The sequence below is a fragment of the Hylobates moloch genome, unplaced genomic scaffold, assembly GCF_009828535.3.
Source record: "Hylobates moloch isolate HMO894 unplaced genomic scaffold, HMol_V3 SCAFFOLD_15, whole genome shotgun sequence".
Lineage (NCBI taxonomy): Eukaryota > Metazoa > Chordata > Mammalia > Primates > Hylobatidae > Hylobates > Hylobates moloch.
Genome location: NW_026652290.1, coordinates 78,269,324 through 78,281,972, shown reverse-complemented (window position 1 = coordinate 78,281,972; position 12,649 = coordinate 78,269,324). Strand labels below are relative to the sequence as shown.

General features: G+C 34.9%; 1 protein-coding gene across 3 annotated transcripts in view; it reads left to right on the top strand.

Annotated features, from left to right (window-relative positions):
- SOCS5 (suppressor of cytokine signaling 5) overlaps positions 1–12,649 on the top strand; it is a 67,714-nt gene that overhangs the window by 15,078 nt on the left and 39,987 nt on the right. The gene's annotated exons all lie outside the window — the stretch shown is intronic.

Here is a 12,649-nt window from a genome sequence, read left to right as displayed (position 1 = left end):
TTTCAGGTATCCTTTTGTTACTATGTTTTCATTTAATGCCATGGTGATCAGAGAGCATACATACTCTTAACAAGTTCAACCAATATAAACTTTTTGATTGTTTTATGGCCCAACATATGGTATGTCTGGGTGAATGTTCAATGTATACTTGAAAAGAATGTTTATTTTCCTGTTACTAGGTGGGGTGTTCTATAAATGCCAATTAGGTTTAGTCTGATATTCTTATATCTTACATCTTTATTGATTTTCTGTCTATGGTTCTGTCAACTATTGTGAGAGGAGGGTTGAAGTTTCCAACTGCAGTTTTGGATTTGTCTGTTTCTTCTTTCAGTTCTATTAAGTTTTGTTTCCTATTGCAAGCATAGTTTACAGCACTGTTGAGTGCATGCACATTGAAGATTAAGTGTTGTTGATGAATTGACCCCTCTGTCATCATGAAATGGTCCTCTTTATCCCAGGTAGTTTTCGTTGTTCTGAAGTCTCTGTCTGATACAAGCTTTTCTTTTGATTAGTATTTACATGATATATCTTTTTCATCCTTTTACTTTTAACCTATTTATATCATTATACTTAAAGTGGATTTCTTGTAGGGAATATGTAGTTGGGTCTCGCTTTTTTTTATCTATTCTGATAATCTCTCCTTTAATTGATGTGTTTAGACCAGGGTTGGCAAACTATGGCTGGCAGGTTAAATCTGGCCTGCCACCTGTTTATGTAGATAAAATTTTATTGGAACACAGCCATGCCCCCATGCCAACCAGTGGTTTAGACCATTTGCACTTAATGTAGTTTTGATATAGTTGAATGAAAATGTGCCATCTTACTATTTGTTTTCTGTTGGTTGGTGTTGTTTCTTTTTTCCTTGATTTTCTACCTGTTTTTGGATGGATTATTTTTTATGATTCTATTTTATCTTTCCTGTTAGTTTGTAACTTATATCTCTTTCAATTTTTTTTATTGGCAGCCTTAATTAGTTAATCGTGATTTGCCTTCAACTAATATTTTACCACTTAATGTGTAGTTCAAGAATCATGATAGTTATTTCCATTTCTTCTTTTCCATATTTTGTGCTTTTGTTGTCATGCATTTTGAGCTTAAGTGTTCTTTTTGCTTTGTCAGGCAGTTACCTTTTCAAGCAATTAAAAGTGACAAAAATACTGTAATCCCAGCACTTTGGGAGGCTGAGGTGCATGGATTGCTTGAACCCAGGAGTTCAAGACCAGCCTGAGCAACATAGTAGGACACAGTATCTATAAAAAATAACAAAAATTAGCCAGACATGGTGGCTCGTGCCTGTAATTCCAGCTACTCTGGAAGCTTAGGTGGGAGGATTGCTTGAGCCTGGGCTGTCGAGGCTGCAGTGAGCCTAGATCATGCCACTGCGCTCAAGCCTGGGTGACAGAGAATAACACCCTGTCGAAAAAAAGAAAAATATCTTTAATATTTACCTTCATTTAACCATTTTTTTAGATCTTTATTTCTTTGTATCCATCCAAGTTTGTGTCTAGTATATTCCCTTTGCTTAAAAAACTTCCTGATACATTTCCTGTAGTTCAACATTCCTCTCATTTTGTTTTCAGTTTTGAAAGTTGTTGGTGTGGATATAGAATTCTAGGTTTTTAGGATCCCCCTCCCACCCACCATCTTAAAGATGTTGTTCCACTCTCTTCTTGTTCGTATAGTTTCTGACAAGAAGTTTGTTGTAATCCTTGTGTTTGTTTCTCTGTATATAATATGTTTTTTTCCTTTGGCTGCTTTAAAGATTGTGTTTGTATCACTGATTGACAGCAACTTTATTATGTTGAGCCTTGGTGTGGCTTTTTAGAAGTTTACTGAGTTTCGTGGATCTGTGGGTGTATTGTATTCATCACATTTGTAAAATTTTTAGCCATCTATCTTGAAGTTTTTTTTCTTCTCAGGTGTCTTTCTCCCACAGACTCTAATCCCACCTATGTTCAACCACTTAATATTAACTCACAGGTTACTGAGGCCCTGTCCATTTTTCTTCCAATCTGTTTCTTTTTCCTTTAGTTGGAAATTTTCTGCTGCCCTGCCTTCAGGGTAACTGATTTTTTTGTTAATAGTTTCTCTGTCTAATTTGCTGTTGTGTCTGTCCAGTCAGTTTTTCATATCAGATACCCCTTTTTTTTTTTTTAGTTCTAGAAGTCCTCTTACATATATATGGTTTCCACTTCTCTATGAAGTATTTCCTTTTTTCTTCATTGTGTTGATGTTTTTCTTTATGTCCTTAAACTCTTTTCTAATATCTGTTATAAGGTCATGTACTCAAATGTCCTTTACTTACCCCAGCCATTTTTTGGTCCCTATTATAGTTTATTATTTCTTTGTCATAGACCTGGTAATTTTTAATGGATTTCATGATGTTGAGTGTTTTTTTTTTTTTTTTTTTTTTTTTTTTTGCGTATGGTGTTTCTTGATTGTTGAGTTTTGTCCTGGGAGGCAGTTTATTTATGGATCAACTTTTAAACATTTTTATTTAATTAACTAGTAAATTTAATTAATTAAGACAGGGTCTCACTTTTTCACCCCGGCTGGAGTGCAGTGGTGCAAACATGGCTCACTGCACCCTTGAATTCCTGGGCTCAAGACATCCTCCTGCCTTAGCGTGCTGTGTGGCTGGAACCATAGGTGCACACCACCACACCCAGCTAATATTTTTACTTTTTTGTGCAGATAGGGCCTCTCTGTGTTGCTCAGGCTAGTCTTGAACTTTTATCAAGCAGTCCTTCTGCCCCAGCCTCCCCAAATGCTGGGATTACAGGCATGAGCTACTGCGCTTGGCCAATTTTATGGATCAACTTGAACTTCCAAGTTTTGTTTTCAGGGTTTTTTGTTTGGGGAATTTTTGTTTTTGGACAGATATGGAATAGCTTTTAGTTTAGGGCCTATTTGGGCCCACCACTGAGGTGTGCACTTTTTTGTGTCTCCTTTAATTTCCGCATGTATTCATGAAGGTTTATTCATCCCAGCTGGTTATTGATCCTGGCCCTGTGTGAACTCTAAATTGTTGGAGAGTGTCCCAGTATTTATTTTCTTGGACGTTTTTCTTTGTGTAGCCTCATGGAGTTACACACCACATGTATGCAGATTGGTATTTGGCCAGAAAATCAAGAAGACCCCTTTTGCATGTTTTTGGAGCACTTTCTCTGTGTAACTTCTTCCTTTGTGGTTAGATGCCCTGCAAATTCTAGCTGCCTCAGACTTTACAAATTCTGAACTCTTTCACGTCAACTTAGTGAGACTACTGACTATTTGGCTTCCTTTCCCTGTGTTTTGGTTCTAGGCAGAAAGCTGGAGCAATCATAGATTTCCCCTTACTTGTTTTCCTTCTTTAGGGGATCATATTTTCATATTGCCTCTTATCTCGTGTGAAAACTATTGTTTGATATTTTGTCTAGTTTTCTACTTGTTTATAACAGCAGGACAATTCTGGACTTTGCCTCTAGCTCATGACTAGAAGTCAGAAGTCTTCTGCCTTCATTTTTTAAGGATATTCATGCCAGATATAGAATTTTGGGTTAACAGTCCTTTTTTTCTTTCAACATTTTAAGGTCATCATTTCATAATCTTCCAGCTTATATTATTTCTGATGAGAAGTTAGTGGCATTTCTTACAATTGCTCACTTAATGCAGTATGTATTTTTTTCTCATCCCACTGCTCTAAAGATTTCTCTTTTTATCTTTGGTTTTATGCAATTTTGTAAATTTTAGGGTTAGGTTACCTCTAATATAGAGGCATGCCTTTTCTGAGTCTGTGTGGAAAGCATGGGGTATTCAACAAGGTCTTTTCACTCTAGCTTAGCTGCTAGGAATTTTAATGTCTCCCGGACCTGTGCTTACAAGCTTCGGTAGTTGTTTGGTTCTTACTGTTTAGTTGCTCTTTCCCTAGATGTTATTGTTTCACTGGACTGATGGAGTATCGCCTGCACATGTGCAACTTAGTCTCTAGGCAAAGATTCAGGAGACCTCTTTAAAGATTTCTGAAACTTTGTCTCCACGGCTCCCATCTTCTAGTTTTGCTGCTCAAATTCCAGCAACCTCAGTAGCCTCAAACTTCAAGCTCTAGTTCCTCAACTCAGTGAGATTGTTTTTTCTTGTGTGTGTGTGTGTTTCCCCTGTATGGGGTATAAGCAGAAAGCCAGGGCATTTGTGAGTCTTTGTTTCTCTTTTCTCAGGAATCACAGTCCTGTGCTGCCTATTGTCCAACATCTGAAAATAATAGTTCATGTATATTGCTGAGTTTTATAGTTGTTTACAGAAGATCTAGCCCAATACAGTTTACTCCATCATAATTGAAAGTGGAAGTTTAGGAGTTTACTTTTTCTTCTTTTTAAAAACTCTTTACAGTTTTTGGTATATTATACTTTTTAGACTATGGCCTTATTTTTAAAAATCATGTCAGCTCATATTTTAATTTTCAAATGATATAGAGAGTTACAGAAATTTTTTAAAAAAGGAAAAATAACTCAATATCCCCAAACCCAAAGTTTACCAGTTATATGAACATCATTTTGGGCATCTTTTATTGCACGTCTACTCATAGAAGGATAATTATTTTATTTTTAAAATGCCATTCATACTATTTCTGATATAAGGCATTTAAGTTTAATTAACAGAGCTAAATTTGTTAAATGAAAACAATACGGGAAAAACTGCTCAACCACAGATAAATATTTACTACCAGAGATAATACTTTCTAAAAGATTTTTCTCTAGGCTTAAGAAATAAGATTACAGAAAAAGCCAAAGAGCTTAGAGTTAGATAACAATAATTGTGTGCTCCAATAGGTCTCTCACATAGAAAAGAATAAAGTATTGGCAAATATCTGTTGCTGGTAGGAACATACAGTGATACAGCTTTCTAAATGGCAGTTTGGCAATATTCAGAATCCTTAAAATGTTCATACCCTTTGCCCAAGTTTAATTTTTAGGAATTTATTATAAGGAAATAAGAGATGCACACAAATGTGTATGTTACTTATTCATTACAATGGTATTTATAGTGTTGAAAAAATTAGAAGCCTCAAATGATTACGTTATGCTATAGTTGTGTAACCAAATACCATAAAACTATTACAGATATGTTCTTTAAAATTTTTATTTAGTGTACTATACTGATTATAATAAAAATAACTGGCAGGAGATGAAAAATTATGAGCTTTTGGATTTTGAGGGTTATAAGAAACTGTTCACAATATAGTGAATGATAAAAGCAGGATGATACATGTCCGATCCTTTTTTCCATTTTTGCAAATACTTTAGCCTGAGCTTTATTGAGCTTTATAACCAGATTTAATGAAAGGAACACTTATTCTTACACTGTACATGTAATATGTATCCTAAACTTTTTCCAAACTAAGGCAGTCTCTCATGTTTTGTAGTTTAAAATTATGAGTTCTATCAAACAGTTCTTTATGCACTTGAATAAATTTAATATTGCTATCGTTCCTTTTTTCTTTTTTCTAGAGCTGGTTTTAAAGAAGTTTTGATCTTGCTTTCTCAGCCAGTGTTCCTGCCCACTTCCTTGCAGGTGTGGATGTCCTTATGTTAAAGAAAGAGTGGACGTCATGGTCTTCGTTTTCTCAGTAAAATATTATGTTTGCTGTCTGTATCCCTGGCATCTTAAGCATATGGACCTGGTGCTCTTTAGGAACTCACTGTAGTGACTCAGCTCCACATATTTTGCTATATATAGAACTTGTTGGAAATCCATAGCAGAAAATTGATGATTAAAAGTCAAAGCATTGTTGTGGTGAATGAACAAAGAAATAGGTGCATCCTTCAGGGAAGCATCATTCATACCAGACCTCAAAGAAGAATGACCTTAACCTAAGTGGTCTAGAGTCTATTCCTCGGCAGTCGTAGATCCAGAAATTCAGTTTGGTCAGGGAACTGATTCTATTCTAAGCAGATTTATGGAAAACTGATAAAGCAAAGCTAATTTTAAAAATTTATATTAAGAAACAATATCAAGCTATGATAGTCTGATGGCCCATCTTTTCATTGTAGGGTTATATCTGCTGAAAGGATGTGAGTGATTGGGTTCACTGATCAGAGCATGTTGTTCTGAAGTCTTATTTAACCTGAGCCTCAATGTTCTCATCATTAAAACTGTGATAAAAACTTGTACCTCATAGGATTATTGTGAGAACTAAAGATAATCCAAGTAAAGTGATTAGTACATTCCTTGTTCTGAATGGTAAAACTTTAATACTAAACTATGATGAGTTTTTGCATAGATTATGTCCTACTGTGAGAGCTGGCTATTTTACTACTTTGTGTCTATGGTTAGAATCTCTTTTAAAGAATTCAGCAGTATTTGCTTTTCCAATTTGGCTTTTCTAAAACAGCTTGATATTTCTTATAAAACCAGAAGTAAAATCCAGGTAGCAAATTTAATAAGCTGTTTTTACTAATAGCTGACAAATTTGTAAGATTAGTGTTCTGTGGTTAGTGTTTCTAATTCATTGTATTTGTAGATTGTGGTATTGTAAGGGATCTGGTCCAATTCCCTGTTTTTCAGATGAGTTTACAGAGAACCAGAGTGCAACTAAGCTAGACAGCCGATGCATCATAGGGGGTCCCTGGGACTGTGAGGTGCCAGTGCAGCTGGGCCTAGGACAGTGAAGCCCTTAATATAAGTGTGTGTACTCTGGAGGAGGCAAGGAGAGGAGCCAAGTCCTCCTTTGGGTGTCAGCATCCTTTCTTTCACACGGTTCTGAGAAAGCAGTATTGAATTAAGCAGCGAGCTTGCTGTCCCGAGGTGCAGACGTCCTGAGTGAGTCCGTTCTACGGGGAACCCCTGCCTGCCCCTGCTTTCTTGATTAGCCAAATCCAAATCAGAGGTGAATGAACAAATGTCCTTTTTGTGTCAGGTGTCATGTCTACTACCTAGACACTACAGCAGTTGAGACTTATCTAAGAGCATTTTCATGGCAGAGCTGAGACTCCTTTGTATCGCAGTGCCTGTCTACTTTAAATGAATTTATTTTCTCTTCCATGGAAGAGATTTATATGGGAGACTTATTAAAGAATGTTTTGACATCTATTTAGATGTTATTCCCTGACTGTACTCCATAGTACTTTATTATGCACAGTCCTGGTGTCTAATTATCTCAGATCTGCATTGTCTCCTTAGCCAAGTCCCTGAGGCCCTGTATCATTTTGATCTCTCTTTTGTATGACCCTTAATGCATGGGATATTTTAAACATTCAATAATTTACTTGATTAGTAGGTAAATATTTGTTATCAGTTTTTTAATTGCACCAAATTTTACATTTTAGCATAATGGAAAACATATGAAGAGCTGGATTTGCCACTTAAAGCTCATATCCTCAGAAGGTTTAAGATAGAGAAGTTATCTAGTGCTGTTGTCATTTAAAAGGAGCCTAGTGCTTCCACATTAGACTTATATTTAATACGTTAAGAATTAAAATTAGGAAGAGTGAGATAGGTCACTTATTTAAATAGTTTTTAGTCATCTGGTTAGTCTACTAACTTTTATGGCATCATCCCAAAATATATATAGTTACAAATAACGAATTAGCTGTCTTCTTTGAATTATAATCCTCTGTGTGTTTTGTTTTACTGATTTGCTGTGGGTTTATCTTGAAGGAAAAAGAAATATTTCATGCCTTCTTAGGATGGTTTTACAGAGGGGTGCAACTGTGACCAGTCTTAGTACTTGATCGCAGTCCGCATTCAAAGTGCATGTTTTTGGTGTCAGAGGGAATTGGGTGAAAAAAATATGGATAGATTAGTATAAATCTGTAACTACTATTAGAAAAAACAGGCACATTCCATATTAATAATGGACAGTATTGTCATTTCTATTTCAAGGACCCAATGAATATCTAGTATGAACATATAATCTTTATTTAAACTTCTACTTGATTGTATATACTCTGTTTGCTTTGTCTTAAATTCTCTTTTTTACATGGTGATATTAAATATTTGTGTTTAGTTGATATTAATAGCCTCTGTGGGTGGTTGAAAGATATACTTGTGTCTCAGTCTAGAGTTTATACCCATGTCATATCTTTGTAAGTAATTTTTTAAAGTCTCCTTCCAGCTATCTTCATTCTCCTGTTTCACTGATGCACACATACTCAAAAGATTTAAGACATTTTGTATACATTTGTCAGTCAAAGGGGAAAAAAATCTGTCAACCACGTCTCCAGAGTCTGCTTTTTCAATTAGTCTGTCATTCATATTTAACTTGAGGTATATGTAGGCCAGTAGGTTAGATTAGCGGGTATATTCAAGCTGGCTTCTTTTATTCATCATAATGTCTTTGAAAATCAACCAGGTTGTTGCATGTATCAATGGTTGATTCCATTTTGTTGCTCAAGAGTATTCCTTTGTATAGCTGCACTAACAGTTTGTTTATCCATTCACCTGTTGAAGGACATATGGGTTATTTCCAGTTTGAAGCAATTGTGAATAGAACTGTTATAAACATTTATATATGGGTTTTTGTGTGAACACAGTTTTCATTTCTCTAGGATAAATACCAGCGGTTGGGATTGCTAGGTCATATGGCATATATATGTTTAACTTTACCAAAAGTTGCCAAACTGTTTTTAAGAATAGCTGAAAACAGCCCCACTCACAATGTTATGAGAGTTCTAGTTGCTTTGCATCCTTGCCAGCATTTTGTGTTATCACCACTTTTTATTTTATTTGTTCTTATGTCATTTTGGCTTTAATTTGGATTTCTCTAATATCTAATAACGTTGAATATTTTTATGTACTCAGTTGCCTTCCATCTGTTCTTTTCAGTGAACTCTGTTCAAGTCTTTTGCCCATTTTTTAATGGCTGTTATATGCTTTCTTAATGTTGAATTTTGAGAGTTCCTTACATATCCAGGATACAAATCCTGTGTCAGATATGTCATTTGCCAATATTTTTTCCCAGACTTTGCTTTTCATACTCTTCACATTGTCTTTCATGGAACAAAAGTTTTTAATTTGATGAAGTCCAGTTCATAATTTTTTTTTCTTTTATGGATGGTACTTTCAGTGTCATGTCTAAAAATTCTTTGCTTCACTCCATGTCACAATGATTTTATCTCATGTTCTGAAAGTTTTATAGGTTTGCATTTTACAAAACATTAGATCTGTGATCCATTTTGAGTTATTGTATAAGGTGTGAAGTTTAGGTTAAGGTTCATGTATTTTGGTATATGGGTGTCCAGTTGTTACAACACCTATTGTTTAGGGAAAGACTACCCTTTCTGCCTTGAGTCATCTTGCACTGTTATCAGAAATCAATTGGTCGCATTTGTGTGGATCTCTTTCTCAGCTCTATTCTGTTTCGTGTATCTGTCTTTTCCCTATACTACAGAATGTTTTAATTACTGTTGGTTTTTATTATGTTTTTAAACCTCATGATTTATGATTCTTTCAGTTTTATTCCTCTTCAAAATTATTTGACTATTCTAGTTCCTTTGCCTTTGGTTTCAGAATCAGTTTGTCTGTATCAATGAAAAATGTCCTGGGGAGGGATTGGTTAGAATTGTGTTAAATCTGTAGATCAGATGGGAAGAATTGACATCTTTACTGTGTTGAGTCTTCCAGCCCTTGAATGTGGTATCTCTCTCTGCTTATTTACATCTTTTCTTATTTCTTTCATACTGTTATTAGTTTTAGCAAACAAGCTCTTGTACATGTTTTGTTAGATTTAATATTTCAGTATTTCAGAGCTATTATGATTGGTTTTTAAAATTTTTAGTTTCTGACTGTTCATTGGTAATATATAAAAATATGATTGACTTTTGTGTGTTGACCTGTATCCTGTGACCTTGTAATCTTACTCTTTAGTTCTAAGAGGTTTGCTTGGTAGAGTCTTTGGGATTTCTGTGTAAATAAATATGTCTGCAAATGGAGATAGTTTTATTTCTTTCTAATCTGTATGCTTTTTTTTTTTCTTCTTGCTTCCTTTCACTGGCTAGGACGTCAAATACAATGTTGACTAGAAGTGACGAGAATAAATATCATTGATTCCAATTATAGAGGGGAAAGCATTTTTCCCAATTATAGAGTGAAAGCATTCAGGCTTTCACCATTAAGCATGACGCTAGCTCTAGGCATGTCCTTTTACCTGATTTGGGTTTGTTTTGCTCTTTTTTTCTTCTAGCTTCTTAAGGTGGACAGTTAGATTACTGATTTGATAAGTTTCTTTTTTGTTAATATAAGTATTTAATGCCATACATTTTGCTCTGAGCATTGCTTAACTACATCATACAAATGATGTATTTTTATTTCCTTTTCAGTTCGAGATATTTTGTAACTACATTTGAGACTTCCTTTTTGACTTGTGGATTACTTATAAGTACATCACTTAATATCTAAATTTTTGGAGATTATTTCTGTTATTTATTTGTAGTTTAGGTTCATTATGGTCAAACAACATATTTTATGTTGCGTCAGTTCTTTTAAATTTATTAAGATTTGTTTTATGGCCTAGGGTGTGATCTGTCTTGGTGAACATTTTGCGTGTACTTGAAAAGAAAGTGTATTTTGTTTGCTCTTGCTGGGTAGAATGTTTTGTAGATGTCAACTAGATACAGTTGGTTGATGGTGTTCTATCTTCTGGTTGATATTTTTGTCTGTTAGATTTTTGTTGCATAGTTTTTTGAGAGGAGGGTGTTGAAATCTGCAACTATCATTGTACATCTGTCTGTTTCTCCTTCCAGTTCTGTCTGTTTTTGCTTCATATATTTTGAAGTTCTGTTGTTAGGTACATACACATTTAGGATTATATTTTCTTGGTGAATTGGCCTTTTCATTATTATGTTGTGGCTCTTTTTATTCCTGGTAATTTTCTTTGCTTTGAAATGTACCTATTTGATAATGATATAGCCAGTTCAGGTTTCTTCTTATTAATAGTTCTATGGTATATCTTTTTTCATCCTTTTACTTCTAACCTACTTATCTCATCATATTTGAAATAAATTTCTTGTAGGTGGCATACAATTGGGTCATCCTTTTCAAAAAAATCTAACAATTCTGTCTTTTATTGATATTTTTAGATTATTTACATTTAATATAATTACTGATACGTTTAGATTTAGCTCTGCTGCTTTATTATTTGCTTTCTGTTTGTTCTTTGTTTATTGTTCCTCTTTTCCCCCTTCCTGCTGTCTTTTGAGTTATTTAAACAGTTTTTAGTATTCTATTTTAAAATAAGTATTTTTCCACCTAAGTAGGTTGTAGAAATCTTAACACCATATGTATTTCTCTGCCTTCTTCCTTGTTTGTTGTATTGTCTTTTATATTACATCTATATACATATAAAACCCCATCAGACAATTACATAGTTTCTGCTTTGAACCCAATGGTTACTGTTTTTTTGTTTTTTGTTTTTTTAAACCTCAGCATCCATTGGATGGTTACCATTTCTTTGTTCTGCCTTAATTATAGATAATACATTTTTTTCCCTTGATATCATTTCTCTTCTATCCTTTAGTAACTCTTTCAGAGTGGATCTGCTGGTAATGAATTCTCATAATTTTACCTTTATTCAAAAGTGTCCTCATTTTACTTCCCTAGAGTCTGAGTTGACAATTATTTTCTTTCAACCCTTTAAAAATGTGCTATTTCCTTTCAAACTGCATTGTTTCTGGTTAGAAATTTATAGGCAGTCAAATTACTATTCCCCTATAAGTAATGCATCACTTTTTTTTTTCTTGCTACTGTCAAAATTTTTTGTTTTTATTTTTTACCCGTTTGACTATGATATGTCTGGGCATGGATTTTTTGGGTTTATTTAAAAATTTATTTATTTATTTTTTTGGAGACGGAGTCTCACTCTGTCGCCCAGGCTGGAGTGCAATGGTGCAATCTCAGCTCACTGCAACCTCTGCTTCTCTGGTTCAAGCAATTCTTCTGCCTCAGCCTCCTGAGTAGTTGGGATTACAGGCGTGCACCACCATGCTCGGCTAATTTTTTGTATTTTTAGTAGGGATGTGGTTTCACCATACTGGCCAGACTGATCTCAAACTCCTGACCTTGTGATCCACCCTTGGCCTCCCAAAGTGCTGGGATTACAAGGCATGAGCCGCTGCGCCTGGCCCTCTTTGGGTTTATTCTACTTGGTTTCTCTGTGCTTCTAGAATCTGATATACACTGTATCTTTTACCAAGTTTGTTAAAGTTTTCAGCCATTATTTCCTCAAATATTTTTCTCCATTGCTGTCTTTCACTCTCCTTTCAGGATACCAATGACATGAATGTCAGATCTTTTGATATCCCAAAGGTCCTTATGGCTCTCTGTTCACTATTTTTCTCTTTGTTGTTCAGACTAGATCGTTTCTACCAGTCTGTCTTCAAGTTCACTGACTTTCCTGTGTCATCTCCATTTTGCTTATTAAGCCCATCCAGTGATTAATTTCAGTTACAGTATTTTTCAGTTCTAAATTTTTTTTTTTTTTTTTTTTTTTTGCGGTGGAGTTTCACTCTTGTTGCCCAGGCTGGAGTGCAATGGCGTGATCTCGACTCACCGTAACCTCTGCCTCCTGGGTTCAAGCAATTCTTCTGCCTCAGCCTCCCGAATAGCTGGAATTACAGGCACCTGCCACCATGCCTGGCTAATTTTATATTTTTATTAGAGATGGGGTTTCTCCATG